General features: G+C 43.7%; 1 long non-coding RNA gene across 1 annotated transcript; it reads left to right on the top strand.

The window, feature by feature from the left end:
* Positions 1-125: 125 nt before the first annotated feature.
* Positions 126-17764, top strand: LOC117797443. Its single transcript, XR_004622419.1, has 3 exons — positions 126-348; positions 2954-3041; positions 17655-17764. It is a non-coding gene; the product is annotated as an uncharacterized LOC117797443 (long non-coding RNA).
* The last annotated feature ends 1903 nt before the right edge of the window (positions 17765-19667 follow it).

Here is a 19667-nt window from a genome sequence, read left to right as displayed (position 1 = left end):
GCCATGGCCGCCCGCCCGGCTCCCGCGCGCCGCGCAGCCCGCGCGCGTCCCAGGGAGACGGCGACGCCGAGCGCGGCGTGGGCGGCTCCCCGCCTCTCCCCCGCAGTGCGGGCGGGCCCGGCACACAGAGAATGCGGATGGCGCCGACCAAGTGGTCAGGAGCCGAGGGGGGAGTGGACGAGAGGAGAGGCGAAGAGTAGCAGAACTGCGAGTTCCCGGGCCAAAGGAGCAGGGGCCTAGTCAAGCTGCGTAGCTCGCGGAGCATTTGTCACCTTTCGGCCCGGGCCAGTGGCGTAGAGGCACCCAGTGGGGGAAAAGGAATGTCCTCGTTCCGGAGCCCAGGAGAAGGTCGGGGCAGCGGCGGCAGAGGGCATGGGAGCAGAGGGCAGGGTGGGGAAGAATGCGACTGTCAGTGTCCGTCTCTCTCTCCAAGGATCTCCTTACCCACTGATCCCTCTTTACTGACTTCACAGCCTCCGTTCTGATCTCAGTGACCTCCCTTCTTTGCATTCGCCCCCCATCCCTCGGACCCCCTCTCACACCCCAGGCAGCCTCTGAAGCTTGGGGCGCCGGGGAAACCCCAGGGGTCAGACGCTCCAGACACTGGCTAGAGCGTGAAAGGACGAGGGAGACTGTGACTTGCACAAAGTCACACGAACATGGCCTAAACCCAAGGGTCAGGACTGGCTGGAGGGAGCTCTTGTCACCGGCCAGACTGCTGGGTCTCAGGCCTGTTGTCCAGAGCTTTTTGTCCTTTCGCGAACTCCTAGAATGAGATAGTTACCGAAAGGCACTTTATACAAGGCCTGACAAAATTAGCACTCAGTCCGGTTCGCATTCTTTCTGGACTCAGCTCCAGAGGGCAGGCCCGGGGTGATTATTTACCCTTCTAGATTCAAGGGGGGGCTGCAAGAGCAGGGTTTGACACTCAGTTCCCAGGGCTGTCTGCTGCGTGAATACCAGTCTCTGGTCTGATACTCTATAGGCAATGATAACTTTTTCAATCAACACTGAGTTCCTACTCTGCATTATTCGTTATTTCATTTATTCAGAAAATAGTTTTGTTTATTGTCTGCCTCCTTCACTGGTTCTTGAGGACAGCAATCTTGTTTCATCAACTGCTCTAGCTGCAGTATCTACAACAAAGCTTGGCATAATCGTAGGCACCTGATTCTTCTTTCTTACGTGAAAGAATTGTAGGAAACCCAGGAAGAGGAGGAGCAAAGCTGGGAAATGTGGGTAGGTCTGGAGCCCAGGAAAGAGAGTTTGAGAGAATTCATAGTAGTAAGTGTGAATTAAGTAGGATGCCTTCATCTCCAAGTAGCAGACACCTGATTCAAACTGGCTTATGCAATATGGAAATGTATCATCTCACAATGCTGGAATCCAACGGTAGGGCAGAGCGAGTAGATTCCCTGGTTCAACGTCATTAGGAACCTGAGACACTCGTCTCACTGCTCTGCTGTGCCCACCGTTGACTTCATACCGAAGCTGGCTCCCCTCATATCACAGGATGACTGCTGGGGGCAACTGAGGCAGCATGCTCCCCTTTCCCATCCAGCAGGCAGATTTCTCTTTCCTAGAAGTCCTAAGCAAGCTTCTCCTGAAATCTCACCAGTCTAAGCTGATTAAGTCCTGTTCATCCCAAACAAATTGTTGCCAAGGGGGATGGGACTGCCCTGACTAGATTAGATTAAATGTTTGGAGAGGATTAAACGTTGGGGAGAAGACCGTGCCGTCTACCATGGAATTAGATGACTCTGGAAATGATTAAGAATGGGAAGAGAAAAAGAATAAGGAAGGAACTTTCAGGAACAACAGCATTTATGCATTGGGCAGAGGTAGGACAGCATATGAGGGAAGCTGAGGAAGAATCAGGAAAGAGGAAGTAATGATGTAGTTTTTTATTTTGGGGTTTTTTGGGGGGGTTTTTTGGAATGTTGTTGTGTGTTGGTGGGGTCCAGAGCTGTTGGTCAAGAAAGAATTCTTGAGACATTTAGGGTGCAAAATGGTGGTTTTATTGAAGCACAGGGACAGGACTCATGGGCAGAAAGAGCTGCTCCCTGAAGCTCCCTGCTGCCCCAGGGACAGCAGGGGACATTTAATTTTATCTTTATTTTCTTCTGCCATTGTTTCCCACACCAGTAAGAGAAGTGAGAGTGGATGGCAATGGTTTTAGAAAACTAGTGGAGCTTTCCCCATCTTTTAGTCGTTCCCCCATTTCTGGGAATGCCCTGCAATATAATGGTGGCTTCCACTGGCCATGCCTGGGGTCCCTGACACTACCGCCCAGCCATAATGGTTTGATCTGGGGCTAGAACCCTGACCCACAGGGAACCAATGAGAGTGTTCTGTTTCCCGTTGTACCAGTCATGGACACCAACTCAAGGGTCATCAATTACAATCCTTCTTTGGGATTTTTCTCTCTGGTGCTGAGGGTAGATTCAATCTTTCTCTCTAAAAGTAATACCATTAGGAAAGGAACAAGGAACAGAGAGGGACTTTGTGGTATTGGATCCCTGATTTCAGTTTTCTCTGAGACCTGGTTTCAGTGTGAAACACTGAAATAATCCTCCAGTAAATTAACCTTTCATTCTGAGCAAGATGAGTTCATGGAGTCGACTTAACTGGTTGCCTGTCAATCTCAAGCAGAGATTGATAAAGGGATTTCGGAGCAGGGCAGGCATTTGGAAGGTCATCGTAGGAAGCAAGAGCAAGGAATTGAGGAGAACGGAACAAAAAAGAAAGAAGAGGCAAACAAGTGAAGGGTGCATCATGGTGGTTGCTGCTACTGGGGCTTTGAGTCTGCCTTCTAAGACGTGTACAAATGCCTCCCAGAATTAAAAGGTTACAGCTAAAGCAATTATCTGCTGGCTCCCATCATCCCCAAGTTGAGTGTTTTCCTTAGGGCTGTTAACTTCCTCACCCTTCTGGTCTCCTTTGTGCCAGGCAGGCTCCCGTGATGTCAGAGAAGGCCCTGAGGCAGGCATAAAGACTGAAAGACGCATCGTAGGTTTGAAGTGGGATGCTGCCCGTTAGAGGTAAGTCCGGGCTTAGCACAACTGTCCACCCTAACTGTTCTGTCCAGAAAAAATGACTACAGACTTAGTAGCTTAAAACAGCAGGAAAGTGTCCTATCTCACAATATCTGTGAGTCAGAGATCCAGGCTCAGTGTGGCTCAGCTGGTTTTCTGCTTAGTCTCATAAGACCAAAATCAAAGTGTTGGCAGGACTCTGCTCCTTTGTGGAGGCTTCAGGAACAGATCCGCATCCCAGATGGTTGGCATAGAACCTCAGTTCTATGGAATTGTAGGACTGAAGTTCCCACTTCCTTGCTGGCTGTCAGGTGGGGGTCTTTCTCACTTTCAAGAGGCTGCCTGCATTCGTGATTTGTGTCTGCCTTCCTCCGTTTTCAAAGCCAGCAACGTCAGGCTCAGGCCTCACACACTGAATCTCTCTGACTTCCTCTGCTACTCGGAAGAGCTCATGCGATCGTGTGGTGTATTAGGCCCCGTTAGGTACGCCAGGGTAATTTCTCTGTTTTAAGGCCAACTGATTAGCAACCTTAATCCTAACTGCGAAGTCCCTCTGCAGCAGTAACTGTATTAGTATTGGGAGGAATAGCCCAAGGACAAGAATCTCAGGGGCAGGGACATCTTCAGAATTCTTCTTACCTCGGAAACTGTTGCCGGAATCAAAGCGAGCCAAGGGCTTGTGACTTGAGGCTTCAAGATTGTCGGCTGCACCCACCGTATCAGTTAGAAGGTGTTTGGCTGTAAATAAGAAGGGAGAGAGCTAAATAGGGCTAAAAGGAGTGCTTCTCCAACTTTAACATCATATCAGTCGTTTGGGGATTTTGTTAAAATGCAGATCCTGATTCAGGGGGCCAGGAGTGAGGCCTGAGATTCTGCATTTCTTTTTTTTTTTTTTTTTTTTTTTTTTTTAAATTTTTTTTTTTTTTTTGANAAGAAGCAGGCTCATAGCAGAGGAGCCTGATGTGGGGCTCGAACCCATAACGCGGGATCACGCCCTGAGCCGAAGGCAGACGCCCAACCGCTGTGCCACCCAGGCGCCCCGAGATTCTGCATTTCTAATAAGATCTCGGGTGGTGCTGATTCTGGGTGGTCTCAGACCACATTTTCATGCTTAAAGTATAGTAAGCTTATGACCCCACATTTTGAGGAGTCTTTAGATAGGCTGGTTTTAGAGATGGTAACCCAGTGGTTCAAAGACATCGGGGCATCATATTGTCTTATCTGTGGTTCCTTTGGCCTTCCCCTCATGGTTGAAAAAGGATGGAAGCAATTCCCAGCATCGCATTCCCTCCTGACAATATCCAGATGCAGAAGAGGAAATGGCTGTCTATTTTTTCTTTTAGGAAGAAAAAAGAAGTGACATGCCCCAAGGATGTGGATTAGAATAGCTCTGGGAGCCAGAAGACAGGGGAGAGTTACCTCCAAAATTCTGAGGGAGAGTAAATTTGAACCAAGAATTCTATAACCAATTTAACAAGTGTAAAGGGAGACTAAAGACTTTTTTAGGTATCCAAGGTCTGTTTTTTTTCCCCATGTCCCCTTTCTTAGGAAGCCACCAAAAGATATAATGAGAAGGTAAATTTTAAAAGGTAAGGGGAAACTTGGGATTTGGTAAAAAGGAAATCTAGGGGCGCCTGGGTGGCACAGCGGTTAAGCGTCTGCCTTCGGCTCAGGGTGTGATCCCGGCGTTCTGGGATCAAGCCCCACATCAGGCTCTTCCGCTGTGGGCCTGCTTCTTCCTCTCCCACTCCCCCTGCTTGTGTTCCCTCTCTCACTGGCTGTCTCTATCTCTGTCAGATAAAAATAAAATAAAATCTTTAAAAAAAAAGAAAAAGGAAATCTAAGAAAGAAAAGCTTTGGGGAGCCCAGAATGACAGCTGGGCAAGTCCAAAGAACAGTCTGCCCCCAAGGAGTGGAAAGATACCCCAGGGCAGGTGTGTCCAGGGAATGACTGAAATTGAAAGACATCCTGATATACAACCCAGTCCCAACTTTCCTCTTCTGTGACTGTATCGTTATTTTAGGTTAAAATCACTAGTAGATACATTATGATCTATAATACTTTCCACTATTGAACCAAATGTGAACTACGATTATACTTCCTTTCTTGTATAATTTTTGTTTCTCCTGGAGTTAATAATTCCCCCTTTTCCCATTATTTGTTTACTGTATCTTTATTCATTGTCTCTCCTAAACTCTCCAACACAACTATAGACATTCTTTGAATACTGTGTTCTACACATTTCTCATATGAGGATGTCTATCAATCAGTGAATAAGGAAGAGTGGTCAGATGATGATAAGGGCTGTAGAGAAAAGCAAGCCCAGGTGGAGGGAGGAGGGCCAGGGTGGAGAAGTTTTGTAATTTTTGTAGATTGGTCAGGGAAGACCTCACTGCAAGGGTGACCTGAAGGGAGAGAAGAAGGAAACCATGCAGACATTTGGAGGAGAAGAGTTCCAGGCAGACAGAGCAGCAAGTTCAAAGTCCTGGCATAGATCTCGGTACTGAACATACCACAGTGAAACAGGCATGTCAGCTTTATGCCTTGGTGGAGTTTGCATAGAATGCCGCAGTGACCAGAGCAGCTGCCGGGGCAGGCGGAGGCCTCTGGCAAGAAGAGTCTTCTCCATTTGCTGCTGCCCAGTTTGGTGCAATGGAATTAAATAAAAGACATGAATTGGAGTGCTTGCTCATTCACACACACACACACACACACGCACGCACACACGCACATGCACGCACGCAAGCACACACCTGCTTAAGTGGCCATTTTGTTCCCTTGATCATGGCTTTTGGACCAGTAACAGACATCTGACCCAAGCTGGACAATTAGATTCCTCCCCCAAGAATTTGCCAAAATTAGCTGTGGGGAGGTAAGTTGAAAGGTCATGCAGGCTCAGGGACACAGCAGAAGCCAGAGTAGACATGACAAGCCAGGTAGACCATGAAAAGCCAACGTCATGGGGAGACCAGAGTTTAAGAGCATATGCCATGAGGAGGCTGAGGCGAGCAGTCTGTCTACAAAAAGGAAAATGCAGCAATTATGCTACAAGAAGAAGAAACTAGAGATCATTTGACCTCAGGGGGGAAGAGGAAGAGAGAGCAAGCAAAAGAGGGGTTTTTTGTGTGTGTGTGTTTTTTAAGGAGAAATCAGCTGTCTCCGTATCTGGCAGCTTTCAGACCTGCTTCATTTGCCACCAGGTCGTCCGGTTCATTCTTGGTAGATATTTCCATCCACCCAGTAAGTCTTCTCTTCTACACATGAGTGGATTTGACTATTTCTGTCTGTGGTCCCCATGATTCCTGTCCCCTGGTGTGCATGTCCTTCTGAAATCCTCTCCCCTGCGTGTGCGTGGGACCTGTGACTTGCTGCTAACCAGTTGAATACAGCAAAAGTGAAAAATTCTGTAGATGTAGTTACAGCCAGATCAGTTGAGTCTGAGTTAATTAAAAGGGAGATTATTCTGATTTAATCATGAAAAAGGCCCTTAACGGAAGGTCTAGGTGCCCCTGAGGTGATAGATTCTTACAGCTTGATGAAGTGAGCAGCCACTTTGGGAAACTCATATGGCAAGGAGCTGTGGGCAGCCTCCAACCAGCAGCCAGCAAAAATCCAGCCTCCTCAGTCCTACAGTCATAAGGAAATGAATTCTGCCCACAAAGGGAATGAGCGTGGAAGCGAATTCTTCCCTAGTCGAGCCTTTGATGAGAATGCAGCCTAGCTAACACCTGGATTGCCAGCTGTAAGACCCCGAGCAAAGGACCCTTCTAAGTTGTGCCCAGAACTGACCCATGGAAAATGTGAGATATTATTATATGTATTCTTGTAAGCTGTCAAGTTTGTGGTAATTTGTTAGTACAGCATAGAAAAGTAACACACTGTCCTTCCAACCAACTTTGACCAAACAAATAGGCTTGAAATTTTTAATCAGGATGCCCAGGTTCTAGTCTAAGCTTTGCAGTAGTTTTCTTGGATCCAGGCAAATGTCTTTCCCTCTCTGGGCCTCAGCTTCCTCATCTGTACAATGGGCAAGTGGACTAGTGGAGCTCTGATGTCCTTTCCAGTTGCAGTGTTTTGGATGTTGTCCCTGACCACTATCCTATTGTGGAGTGATGTATGTTGACTCCATTTCCTGTCTCAGAGGGCTCCAGAACACAATTACTGCCCTCATCTGAGGGTGTAAATCCTAACTCTTTGTTTGGTCTTCCAATTTTGCCACAGTGTTTTTGTGAAACCATGCAGCCTCCCCCTGTTGGCCCTATTAATATTTAAATGTTTGGGGGTAAAGAGTGAGGAAGGGACTGTATTTGAATTGCTGTCTGTAGTCTATAGTCGAAACCACATTATATGAAAGGATACAACAGTTTCTTTTAACCCTGGATCACCATAGGACCTCTTCCAGGGGTTTTGAGGAAGGAATGTTTTGAAGCTAAGGAAGATGCTATGTGGGAGAGAAGGGAAAGAAGAGAGCAAAGGAAGGAGACAGAGACAGAAACAGATACACAGAAAGAGAGAAATGGATAGATGCTATTTTGTTTTATTTTTGTTTTAAGATCTTATTTTTTTTTAATAATCTCTACACCCAACATGGGGCTTGAGCTCACAACCCCAAGATCCAGAGTCACAGGCTGTACTGACTGAGCCAGCCAGGTGCCCCGGATAGATGCTATTTTAAAGACAGAACAACTGGGAGATTACTGGGAAGGTAGAAAAAGAATTTTTTACACAATTTCCGAGTAATGGCATACATCGGTAGAGGACATACAGTTGACTCTTGAACAGCACGGTTTGAACTGCACGGGTCTGCTTATACATGGATTTTTTCCCCCAATATATGTCCTGGAAAGCTTTTTGGAGATTTGTGCCCATTTGCAAAAACTCACAGACAAACCGCATAGCTTAGACATATCAAAAAAATTAAGAGTTGGGTATGTCATGTATTCATAAAACATATAGATATTAGTGTATTTTATCATTTACTACCATAAGATATACACACACCTATTATAAAAGTTAAAACTTGGGACACCTGGGTGGCTCAGTCAGTTGGGTGACTGACTGTTGGTTTCGGCTTGGGTCATGATTTCAGGGTCGAATCTGCATGAGATTTTTTTTTAAAGATTTATTTATTTATTTTACGGAGAAAGAGAGAGTGCAGGTGAGAGGAGGGGCAGAGGGAGAGAATCTCAGGCAGACTCCCAGCTGAGTGTGGAGCCCATCCTGGGGCTTGATCCCAGGACCCTGAGGTCATGACCTGAGCTGAAACAAGAGTTGGCCACTTAACCGACTGAGCCACCCAGGCACCCCATCTGCTTGAAAATTTTCCCACTCCCTCTCCCTCTGCTCCTCCCCGCCTCCTTCCCTCCTCCCTCTCTCTCAAATGAATAAATAAAATCTTTTTTAAAAAGTTAAAACTGGGGCACCTGGGTGGCTCAGTCGGTTAAGCCTTTGCCTTTGGCTCGGGTCATGATCCCAGGGTCCTGGGATCGAGCCCTGCCTCAGCTCCCCGCTCTGCAGGAAGCCTGCTTCTCCCTCTCTTTCTGCCTGCTGCTCCCCCTGCTTGTGCTCTCTGTCTCTGTCAAATAAATAAATAAAATATATTTTTTAAGTGAAAACTTATCAAAACTCACACAAACACTTACAGACCATATGTGACACCGGAGAAATGTAAGCCAAGGTAAAGAGGCAGGAGAAGTCAAAACTGTAAGGTTAACTGCAGTGCGTACTGTGCTACCACGGTAATTTCCTAGCGACCTCCTGTTGCTGTTGCAGGGAGCTCGAGTCTTGTTAGTGTCTGCTTAAAACAGCATGTGATCAGAGAATAAACTGGTGGCTGCCAGAGGGGAAAGAGGTGTGGGGACAGGTAAAATGGGTAAAGGGGAGTGGGAGATAGAGGCTTCCAGGTATGGAATGAGTAAGTCAAGAGGATGGAGGGTACAGTGTGGGGAGTATAGTCGGTAGTGTGGTAGTGGCGCTGTACGGTGACGGGTGGTAGCTAACCTGTGCTGAGCACAGCGTAAGCGTGGAGTTGTGGAATTGCTGTGTGGCACACCTGAAACGGGTGTGACACTGTGTCACCTCTACGTCAGGTTTTAAAAGGCAGCACGTGACTGATGCTGGTCTCTCCAGTAGGCTGGGTACTGCAGTGAGAAGTGATCTCCATGGTTCTTGTGTATTTTTTGCGGTTAGTACAATACTGGGAACTTTGAATATCACCAAGGGACACCACTAGTGATGCTGGGAAGTGCTCCCCAGAAGCAAAGTCATGACATTACAAGAAAAAGTTGAATTGCTTGATATGTACCGTAGATTGAGGTCTGCAGCTACGGTTGCCCTCCATTTCAAGATAAATGAATCTGCTGTAAGTACTGTTGCAAAAAAAAAAAAAAAAAAAGGGAAATCTGTGAAGCAGTCACTGCAGCTATGCCAGCAAGCACAAAAACCTTGCATTTCTTGCAGAGTACCTTTTTATCTCATATTGAAAGTGCAGCTTTTATGTGGGTGCAGGATTGCTCTAAGAAAGTTATACCTATGGACTCTAATATGATTTGAGAAAAAGTGAAGTCATTATATGACAACTTAAAGCAAAAGGAAGGTGAAGGATCTTAAGTTGGAGAATTTAATGCCAGCAAAGGATGGTTTGATAATTTCAGGAGGAGGTTTGGCTTTAAAAATGTCAAGATAAAAGGAGAAGCAGCGTCTGCCAACCAAGAGGCAGCAGACAAGTTCCCAGATGCCATTAGGAAAACCATTGAGAATAAAGGCTATCTGTCTGAACAGGTTTTTAATGTAGATGAAAGTGCCCTATTCAAGCGAGGGAAATCCATGAAGGACATTTATTAGTAAGAAAGAGAAGCAAGCACTAGGATTTAAGGCAGAAAGGGATAGGTCAACTCTACTATTTTCTGCAGAGGCAGTCAGGTTTGTGATCAGGACTGCCTTCCCATATAAAGCTGCTAACCCCTGAGCCTTGAAGGAAAAAGATAAATCCTGGTTGCTAGTCTTTTGATTGTACAATAAGAAGGCATGGACAATGAGAACACTTTTACTGGATTGGCTTCCTTGATGGATGCATTGTCTGGAAGTGTCTTGCCAGTAGGACTGCCTTTTAAAGTTCTTTTGATATTGGACAATGCCCCTGGCCACCCAAAACCCCATAGGTTCAATGCCAAAGGCATCCAAGGGGTGTACTTGCCCCCAAACACAACATCTCGAATTCAGCCTCTAGATCAGGGAGTCCTAAGGGCCTTTAAGGCTCATTACACATGGCACCCTACAGAAAGACTTGTCAGTGCTATGGAACAGAATCCCAATGAAGAGAATGTCATGCAAGTCTAGAAGGGGTTACACCACTACAGACGCCATCCCTCTTATTGAAAAGCTGTGAAAGCCATCAAGCCTGAAGCAATAAATTCCTGGTGCAGAAAACTGTGTCCAGATGTTTTATATAACTTCACAGGATTTACAAGAGAGCCAGTCAAGGAAATCATGAAAAAGATTGTGAATATGGCAGGGGCGCCTGGGTGGCTCAGTAGGTTAAGCGTCTGCCTTCGGGTCAGGTCATGATTTCGGGGTCCTGGGACTGAGCCCTGTGTCAGGCTCTCTGCTCAGCAGAGAGTCTGATTCTCCCTCTCCCCTCTCCCCCTACTTGTGCTCTCTCTCTCAAATAAATAAATAAAATCATAAAAAAAGGATTGTGAATATGGCAAAAAAGGTGAGGGGTGAGGGTTTAAAGATACAGATCTTGGAGGAATTCAAGAGCTAATGGACACCACACCGGAAGAACTAAGAGAAGATGATGTGATGCAGATGACTCCTTCCGAACCGGGTCCGGACAATGAGGGAGACACAGAGGAGGCAGGGCCAGAAAACAGACAGACATTAGACAATCTGGCAGAAGGGTTCGATTATTCAAGACTGCTTTTGACTTCTTTCATGACATGGATCCTTCTATGCTCAGGCACCAAAACCAAAGCCAATGGTGGAAGAAGGATTGGTACCATACAGAAACGTTTTTAGAGAAATGAAAAGGCAAAAATGGGTTAAACAGAAAAGACCATGTGTTTCCAAGTTGCACGGAGCGTGCCTGCCTCTCCTGCCTCCCTTTCCACCTCCCCCACCTCTGCCACTTCTGAGACGGCAAGACCGACCCTCCTCTTCCCCTCTCCTCCAGCCTTCCCAGCATGAAGACAGTGAGGCCGGAGACCTTTATGATGGTCCACTTCCACTTAATGAATAACAAGTCATCGTCACGCTCTATAGTGGATAAGCTGACCTGTTGCGTACGTGTGTGTGTGTGTGTCCGTGTGAACATCTATTAACTGTACGACAGGAGAGGGTCTTTTCTCTCCTTGTCATAGACGTTTTGGGAATGAAATCCTATGTTTGATTTTTGTGTCATTATCACCATCATCACCTAAGTATTTGTCACATAGAACTCTGTGTACATAACTTGTGTGGAAGTGAGTTGTATGACCGGTAATGTTTAATATACAATTAATAATATGTTAGTTTTCCTCACTCTTTTATAACTTTGCTTTCAAAAAATTACATTACTGTACAGTATGCCTCTCTCCCTCTCTTGTCATTGGAGAAACTGTATCAGCTTATCATCATAGGTAAATGAGTTTTTTAAAATGTAACCACGTGTCCAATAGTGTATTGTGAATATGACTGTGGTACTGTATGCCATAAAAATTTTATAATGATTCACTCATTAGTGTATAGGCTAGGCTACCATGAAGCAATCATATCGATCACACTAGGCTACCATAAACTAATCATATTGCTGCTGCTTCATCATCAATGCATGAATCATTATACCAGTAAATAAATATGAATGTCTTTTTCACATTATCTTTTCATTTTTGATGTCTAGTGTTAGTAAAACATACCATATCTACAGTGTTTGTATCATGTAATAGGATATGGATGTAGGTACTCACAGATGATTCACCTTGTAAACAGGCAACATAAACTTACAGTACTGATAAATACAGTACAGTTCTATAAACGTATTTTCTCTAGCTTATGATTTTCTTAACATTTCTTTCCTCTAGCTTACTTTATTGTAAAAATACAGTATATAATACATATAACATACAAAATATGTGTTAATCAACAGTTTGTGTTAGGGCCCCTGGGTGGTGCAGTCGGTTAAGTATCTGACTCTTGGTTTTGGCTCGGTCCTGATCTCACGGTGGTGGGATCAAGCCCACAGTGGGCTCCACACTCAGCGTGGAGTCTGCTTGGGACTCTTTCTCCCTCTCCCTTTGCCCCTCCCACCACAAAATAAGTAAATAAATCTTTAAAAAAAAAAAACCACTTTGAGTAATTGGTAAAGCTTCTGGTCAATAGTACGCTATTAAGTTTTTGGTCCAAAGTTATACACAGGTTTTCAGTGGTACAGGGAGTTGGCATCCCTTATGCCAGCATGTTCAAGGGTCGACTTATTTTCCTCTAAGGATCTGGAGAATTCCTGTAACAAAGAGAGTGTCCACCGAATATTCCATGTGTTCCCCTACATTTCCCATTCTCCTTGAAATAAGAATAGAGCCATGTGAATGGACCTAGCCAATGATCTTTAAGCAGAAATGATTTGTGTTACTTCTGAGCTAAGATAGTTAAGAATTTTGTGTGTCTTGGGGCAGCTGGGTGGCTCAGGTGGTTAAGCATCTGCCTTCGGCTCAGGTCATGATCCCAGGGTTCTGGAATTGAGCCCCACATTGGGCTCCCTATTCAGCGGGGAGCCTGCTTCTCCCTCTCTGCTCCCCCTGCTTGTGCTCTCTCTCTCTCTGTCAAATAAATAAATAAATTCTTCTTAAAAAAGAATTTTGGGTGTCTTATAAACCTTCCTCTTCCCCCGTCACATGTTCCTGATTCTACAGGGTCAACATGTTAAAGCTTCTGTCAGTTTCCTCTCCCAAGGACTGTGAATGAAGCAGAGTCCCTACTAAGCCACCCTGAACATGTAATGAAAACTAAAAATAAATTTGTTGAATTAGGTCATTGAAATTTGGTGGCATTTGTTCAGAAGCAAGCAGTTAAATATACCGAGCAATAGTCTTTGTGTGTGTGTGTACTATTTATCTTTATTTTTATTCATTTTATTTTTGATTTAAATTTTAGGTAGTTAACGTACAGAGCAATGTTGGTTTCTGGAGTAGTATTCAGTGATTCATCACTTACATACAACACCCAGTGTTCATCGCAAGTGCCCTCCTTAATCCCCATCACCCATCTAGCCCATCCGTCACCCACCTTCCTCCATCAACCCTCAGTTTGTTCTCTATCATTAAGAGTCTCTTATGACTTATTTCTCTCTCTCCTTTTTTTCTTTCCTCCCTTCCCGTATGTTCATTTGTTTTCTTTCTTAAATTCCACGTATGAGTGAGATCATATGGTATTTGTCTTTCTCTGACTTATTTTGCTTAGCATAATACACTCTAACTCCATCCACGTGGTTGCAAATGGCAAGATTTCATTCTTTTTGATGGCTGAGTAATATTCCATTGTATATAGACCACATCTTCTTGATCTATTCATCAGTTGATGGACATTTGGGCTATTGTTGATAATGCTGAGCCATACTCTTGTGCTACGTTCATATCACTGAGTGTACTCTGTCTTCCATGTTCATTCTTTTGCCCAAGTTCTCCTTTCTTGGATGCCCAGGAGTCAGTTTTTATACTGCAGATATGGAGGGTGTGACGTGATGTGCTTTTGTATACTTTAAAGCTATGTTACTAGGTGTATACAAATTTAGAATTGTTATATCTTCCTAGTTCATTGACATTTTAACCGTTATATAACATCTAATGCTTTTTGCCGTAAAGTCTAATTTGTATAATAGTTTTGCTTCACTGATTGTCTTTTTTTTTTTTTTTAAGATTTTATTTATTTATTTGACAGAGAGAGAGACAGCTAGCGAGAGAGGGAACACAAGCAGGGGGAGTGGGAGAGGAAGAAGCAGGCTCATAGCAGAGGAGCCTGATGTGGGGCTCGATCCTGTAACGCCGGGATCACGCCCTGAGCCGAAGGCAGACGCTTAACCGCTGTGCCACCCAGGCGCCCCTCACTGATTGTCTTTTAATTACTGTTTGTAGCATGTCTTTTCTTTCACATATCCAAGTCCCTACATATAAGAGTTTTTGGGTTTTGTTTGTTTTGTTTTGTTTTGTTTTTTGTTTCTTGGTTTTTTTTTTAGAGTGGGGGGGTGTGTGTAGGGGCAGAGGGAGAGGGAGAGAGAGACTCTCAAGCAGGCTCCACGCCCCACATTGAGCCCGACACAGGGCTCAATTTCATGATCCTGAGATCATGACCTAAGCCAAAATCAAGAGTCCAATGCCCAACCAACTGAGCCACCCAGGAACCCCTATATATATGATTTTTTAAAGCAGTAAAGAGTTGCTTTCTAAAAACCAATTTGACAATTTTTGTTTTTTAATAGGAGTATTTACTTCACTTATATTCAATAGCTATTTATACATTTGAGTTTCAAGATGTTATAGTATTTGTTTTCTTTTTCTCCCACATGTTCTATGTTCCTTTTTCCTCTCATCTTTTAAATCTTTTTTTGAGGGGCACCTGGGTGGCTCAGTTGGTTAGGCATCTGCCTTTGGCTCAGGTCATGATCCCGGGGTCCTGGGATGGAGCCCACATCCCGTCCAGCTCCTTGCTCGGCGGGGAGCCTGCTTCTCCCTCTCCTTCTGCTTGCTGTTACCCCTGCTTGAGCTCTCTCTCTCTATCAAATAAATACATAAAATCTTAAAAACCCACCTTTTTTTGGATTTGTTTCATTATTCCATTATTTTCCTACAGTAGCTTGCTAGTAATATATATATATATTTACGATTTTTCCATGATTACCATAGTGATTACAGCATGCATTCTTGTCTTGTTAAAGTTTAATATAAGTTAATTCTTTTACCATTTCCTGGACAATGCAAGGATCTTAAAACACTTTAACTCTATTCACCTGCTCCCACAGTGTGTTCTATTTCTGTGGTGTGGTTTAATTTTACATTTGCTTAAAACTCCGCAAGATATTATTGCTTTATACAGTCATTGATTCATTTAGTTTTACCCATTTATTTATCCTTTCTGTTGCTCTTTATTGCTTCCTGCATATTCATGCTTCCTTTTGGCTTATTTTCATTCTGCTTGAAAAAGTCCCCTTAGTGTTTCTTAGTGTGGCTCTATGGATGAAAAATTTTCGCAGGTTTTGATTGTTTGAAAATATGTATTTTTCTTTCATTTTTGAAGGATATTTTCACTGGGTATAGAATTTTAGAGTAACCATATTTTCTTTCAGCACTTTAAAGATGTTATTCCATCATTTTCTTCGTTTTATCATTTATGTTGGGGAGTTAGTTGTCGGTCTTAATGTTCTTCCTTTGAAGGCAATGTGTATTTTTTCTCACTCTAACTGCTTTTAGGTTTTATTTTCTTTGTGTTTGGTTTTCAGCAGTTTTATTATGAGGTGTTTAGGTGTTGTTTTCTTTGCATTAATCCTGCTTGGGATTGATGACAATTCTTGAGTATATGTCTTGATATCTTTCATCGGTTTTAGAAAATTTTCAATTACCCTCTCTTCAGATATTGCTTCTTTCCCATTCTCTCTTCTCTCTTTCTAATTCCATATATTTAGACTTACTCACCATGTCCTGTATGTCTCCTAGTCTCTTATCTATAATTTTCTCTTCTTTTCTCTCTCTACACACTTCAGTATGGATATTTTATACTGACCAGTCTTCCAGCTTATTAATCCCAGAATTAATTGTGTCTAATCTTGTGTTAGATCCATCTATTGTGTTACATACAGTTATTGTATTTTTTAGTTCTAGGATCTCAATTGCATTCCTTTTTAGAATACCCAAGTTTGGTGATTAGCTAACACTCTACCACAATCCCAATGGTAAATGTTGCTGTTGTATGCAGATCAACCTCATTCAATTACACAGATAAAATAGTGTAAATAAAACAAATAAAATATCATTTTTTGTTTAAGCCAGTTTTGGTTAGGTTTCCAGTTACATACAACTGAAAAATCTTAAAGTGTTGAGCTCTCTCTCTTCATGTCAAGACGGCTGCAGCAGCCTCAGGTGTCAGATGCAGACATGACCTTCAGAAAAGAAGTGGGATGTTGCCTGTTATGCAATTCTTTTTTTAGGAGAGAAAACCTTTCCCAGAATTCCTATTTCAGAAGGCCAGGGTTGTATGACATACCCATGCCTACACTAACCCTGACACATGGTATGGGATGACAATGACTAGCCAACAACAATCTTTATTCATCCCTGAGCTTGGGGAGAGGGTCATCTACTCTGAGCAAAGAATGATAGTAGATGAACATCTAAACAAAATTGGGGCTTTCTCAGCAATGAAAATATGAAAGGGAAAAGGTATTGGGTAATCAACAGTGTTTACCTCACTAACAGATATTCGTTTTCTGTAAAAGTATGTCTGTGTATGTGTGTGTGTTCATAGAAAATATCAGGAAGGGTACATATCAATCTGTTAACACGTTTAAAATTTGAAATAGGACTATGTGGGGTTGGTATATCTTTACTTTTGGACATCTTTATGGATATCTTTGCTTTTTACTTATAAAATTTTTATGAGTTTATATTACTCTGGTCATTTAAATTTAAAAGGGCTGCTTCAATCTTCAAATGAGCTCCTCAGAAATGAAATCAGGATTTAAAAAAAGTCAGAGAAGCATATGTTGATAGATCCCATTCCAAGCCCTGGCCCTTAGTACAGTCACTTAGGTGCCACTGGCAGATTTATCGCTACTGGGAATTTGGAGGCACAAGGCTACCAAAGCCTGATGCCATGAAATATTTAAACCATCCAACGGCCTCCCCTTACACTCTCAAAACAGGCTTCACATCATAAATTGGCTTCCTGTGCACATTTTCCTATAAAGGAAGAATTTGCTGGACATGGCAATGTGAGAATTCTGGCTCCCTTGGCAGTTCCATTTCTCATTGTGTATTAATTCATTGGTTCTTTGGCTCAGATAGCAGGATCGGAGCTGAGTTAGTTATGATCTACTTTGCAACCCTCCAACACATAGGTTCTTTCTTCATGCTGTTAAAGTCAAGTTTATGATCCTGGACTATGATTAATTCACCAAGATAAGTGTCACCTTTGAGGCCACTTGGCAGCTGGCCAGCCAGCCTGCCCTCATGACACTCCTGTCCCTTCAAGCACATTCCTTTCAGGCTCTTTTGCTTTCCAGCCACATTCATCTCAACAGATTGTCTCCTTCTTTATCCTTCATTATGTCTTTTCCTTTATGACCATCTCCTTAATTCTATCTCTCTCTCCTCCTATCTCACCATCTAACCTTCCTTTATCCTTTCCTTTTTTCTTTCTGTTTTTCACTTTAATTAAACATGAAGTTGGCACAGAACTATGTGCCAAGTGCCATGTGCTGGGCCATACAAATAAATTATATTCTGACTTCACAATAACTCTGAAATGTTTTCATTCTTATTTCACAGAGGAGAAAGTAGAGTATCATAAAGTCTAAATGGTTGTGTTTGTTAATGAAAGGTTTTTGCCGCTTAATTTTCTAAGTCAACAAATGTTTTATATTTCCTTTATCTTAGAAAATTACAATTCAGGGGCGCCTTATTTCACAGAGGAGAAAGTAGAGTATCATAAAGTCTAAATGGTTGTGTTTGATAATGAAAGGTTTTTGCCGCTTAATTTTCTAAGTCAACAAATGTTTTATATTTCCTTTATCTTAGAAAATTACAATTCAGGGGCGCCTGGGTGGCTCAGTCGTTAAGCGTCTGCCTTCGGCTCAGGGCGTGATCCCAGCGTTCTGGGATCGAGTCCCACATCGGGCTCCTCTGCTGGGAGCCCTGCTTCTTCCTCTCCCACTCCCCCTGCCTGTATTCCCTCTCTCGCTGGCTCTCTCTCTGTCAAATAAATAAATAAAATCTTTTAAAAAAAAAGTTACAATTCAAACATTTGTGTATGACCTCCATCTTATTTTTGCCTATGAGTTTATTGTCCTAGAAAAAAATTCACCTCGGATGTGTTTATTTTTTTTAAGCAGAGGAGTAGGAGATAGAATGGAAGAGGAAAGAGACAAATTGGAAATGTCCCTTTGAGCAGTAGAGCTCGCCAGTACTCTTTGCTCCCTCCTCATCCTCTTTGTTGAGGACAGACCTTGACCCTGATTTCTCTGAAGCAATCTTAGTCTTCTCTGTGGAGGAGATGGCCTTCTTTGTCCTGCCATACGAATGTACTTTCTGGATTTGTGCAAAAGGAAGAGATAAAATTTTCAGCCCCTAAATTTGTAACTTTCAGTAACTTGGAGATGGAGGTTTCAGTAAAGTTGGATCTGCTCCTTGGAAGATCACTTCTAATTGTCTGGATGTTGAATTAAGCTGTTCAACTCTAGCAGGTGTTCTCCGTATCATCCTGCAGATGCTGAGGTAGAGCAAGAGAGACCCTTTCCACACTACCTCATATGGGGGTTCGGGAGGAGCAGAAGAGAAAACAGGACTTTCCAGATGGTTTCCAGGCCCCTCCACTCCTACTCCATGGAGTAAAGCTGCTTGTCTTCTGGGGGCTTAAATCACTGGATCTGGGTTATAGGTTGGAGAAACATGCAGCAAGCCCTGGACTGAGGATTGGAGTGGGGCAGCGGAGACGTCCCAGGTCCGGTTGAAAATGGAGGGTCCAGACTTTGTGGGTTCAAAACCACAGACAGAAAATTTAAAAGGCTGAAGCTGGCCCTCGGGCTCACTCTCACAGTTCAACACCATACAAGGACCCCACCGCACCCGACTCCCATGGTCCCTATTCCAGGAAAGGATCTAACCTAGCCCTTGGTTGACTGGACCCCAGCACTTGAAGTTCACAGTAAACCATGGCTTAGTTTCCTTCTAAGGCCCCTTTGACTCTCTTCACTTAGGTGTCTGTTCCATAGTCACCTGGTAGAGTGGAGTCCGCCTTCGAGTAACTTAGGGTCTTGTTGATTTGCATACATCCTCATACACTGAGGCTTCTCCGTTTCTGGTTTTATTATAAATGAATTGTTCAGAGGAAGAAAGAAAAGGATTGTTTCGATTTTTCTTTTCCTCTTCTTTCCAATTCTTCTTTCCCCCATTGCTAGGGTCTCAATCGGGCAATTTCCCCAAGGCCCAAGGAGCTTGCACATATGTGTGGCGGGAGAGGGGGGGATCCAGACTCCAACAGCCAGGGGTTAGTTGGGACGTTCTATATGGCTTTCCCCAGATAATTTCCCCCATATGCTTGGCTCCTGAAAGATCCTTTCGAGGCTCACAAGAAGTTTGCATTTTGTGTTAGCACATAAGGGTCAAAACCTCTGGGCTGAAGTCCCTGGAGCTCAGGTAAGAAGCCATGACTGGCGCCTTATGACTGCACAGGGGATGGGATCCGGTTTTGAAGAGAAGGGTGAGGGGTAGTGGAGTGAGGACTCATTTTGAAATGAAAGGAGTCCTGGGTCTCTAAGCAGCTTCTAAAAATACCAACTCCCAACGCTGGGGGTGGAGGGGGAGGGGAAAATCGAGCGTGAGAAGAATGAAGATGGAAAGAGGTGGGGGTGTAAGAGCCCGTCTTCAGGTAGATCTGGTTTCAAAGACCCC

The sequence above is a fragment of the Ailuropoda melanoleuca genome, chromosome 2 (genome assembly GCF_002007445.2).
Source record: "Ailuropoda melanoleuca isolate Jingjing chromosome 2, ASM200744v2, whole genome shotgun sequence".
Lineage (NCBI taxonomy): Eukaryota > Metazoa > Chordata > Mammalia > Carnivora > Ursidae > Ailuropoda > Ailuropoda melanoleuca.
This window is presented reverse-complemented; position numbering and strand designations above follow the sequence as displayed.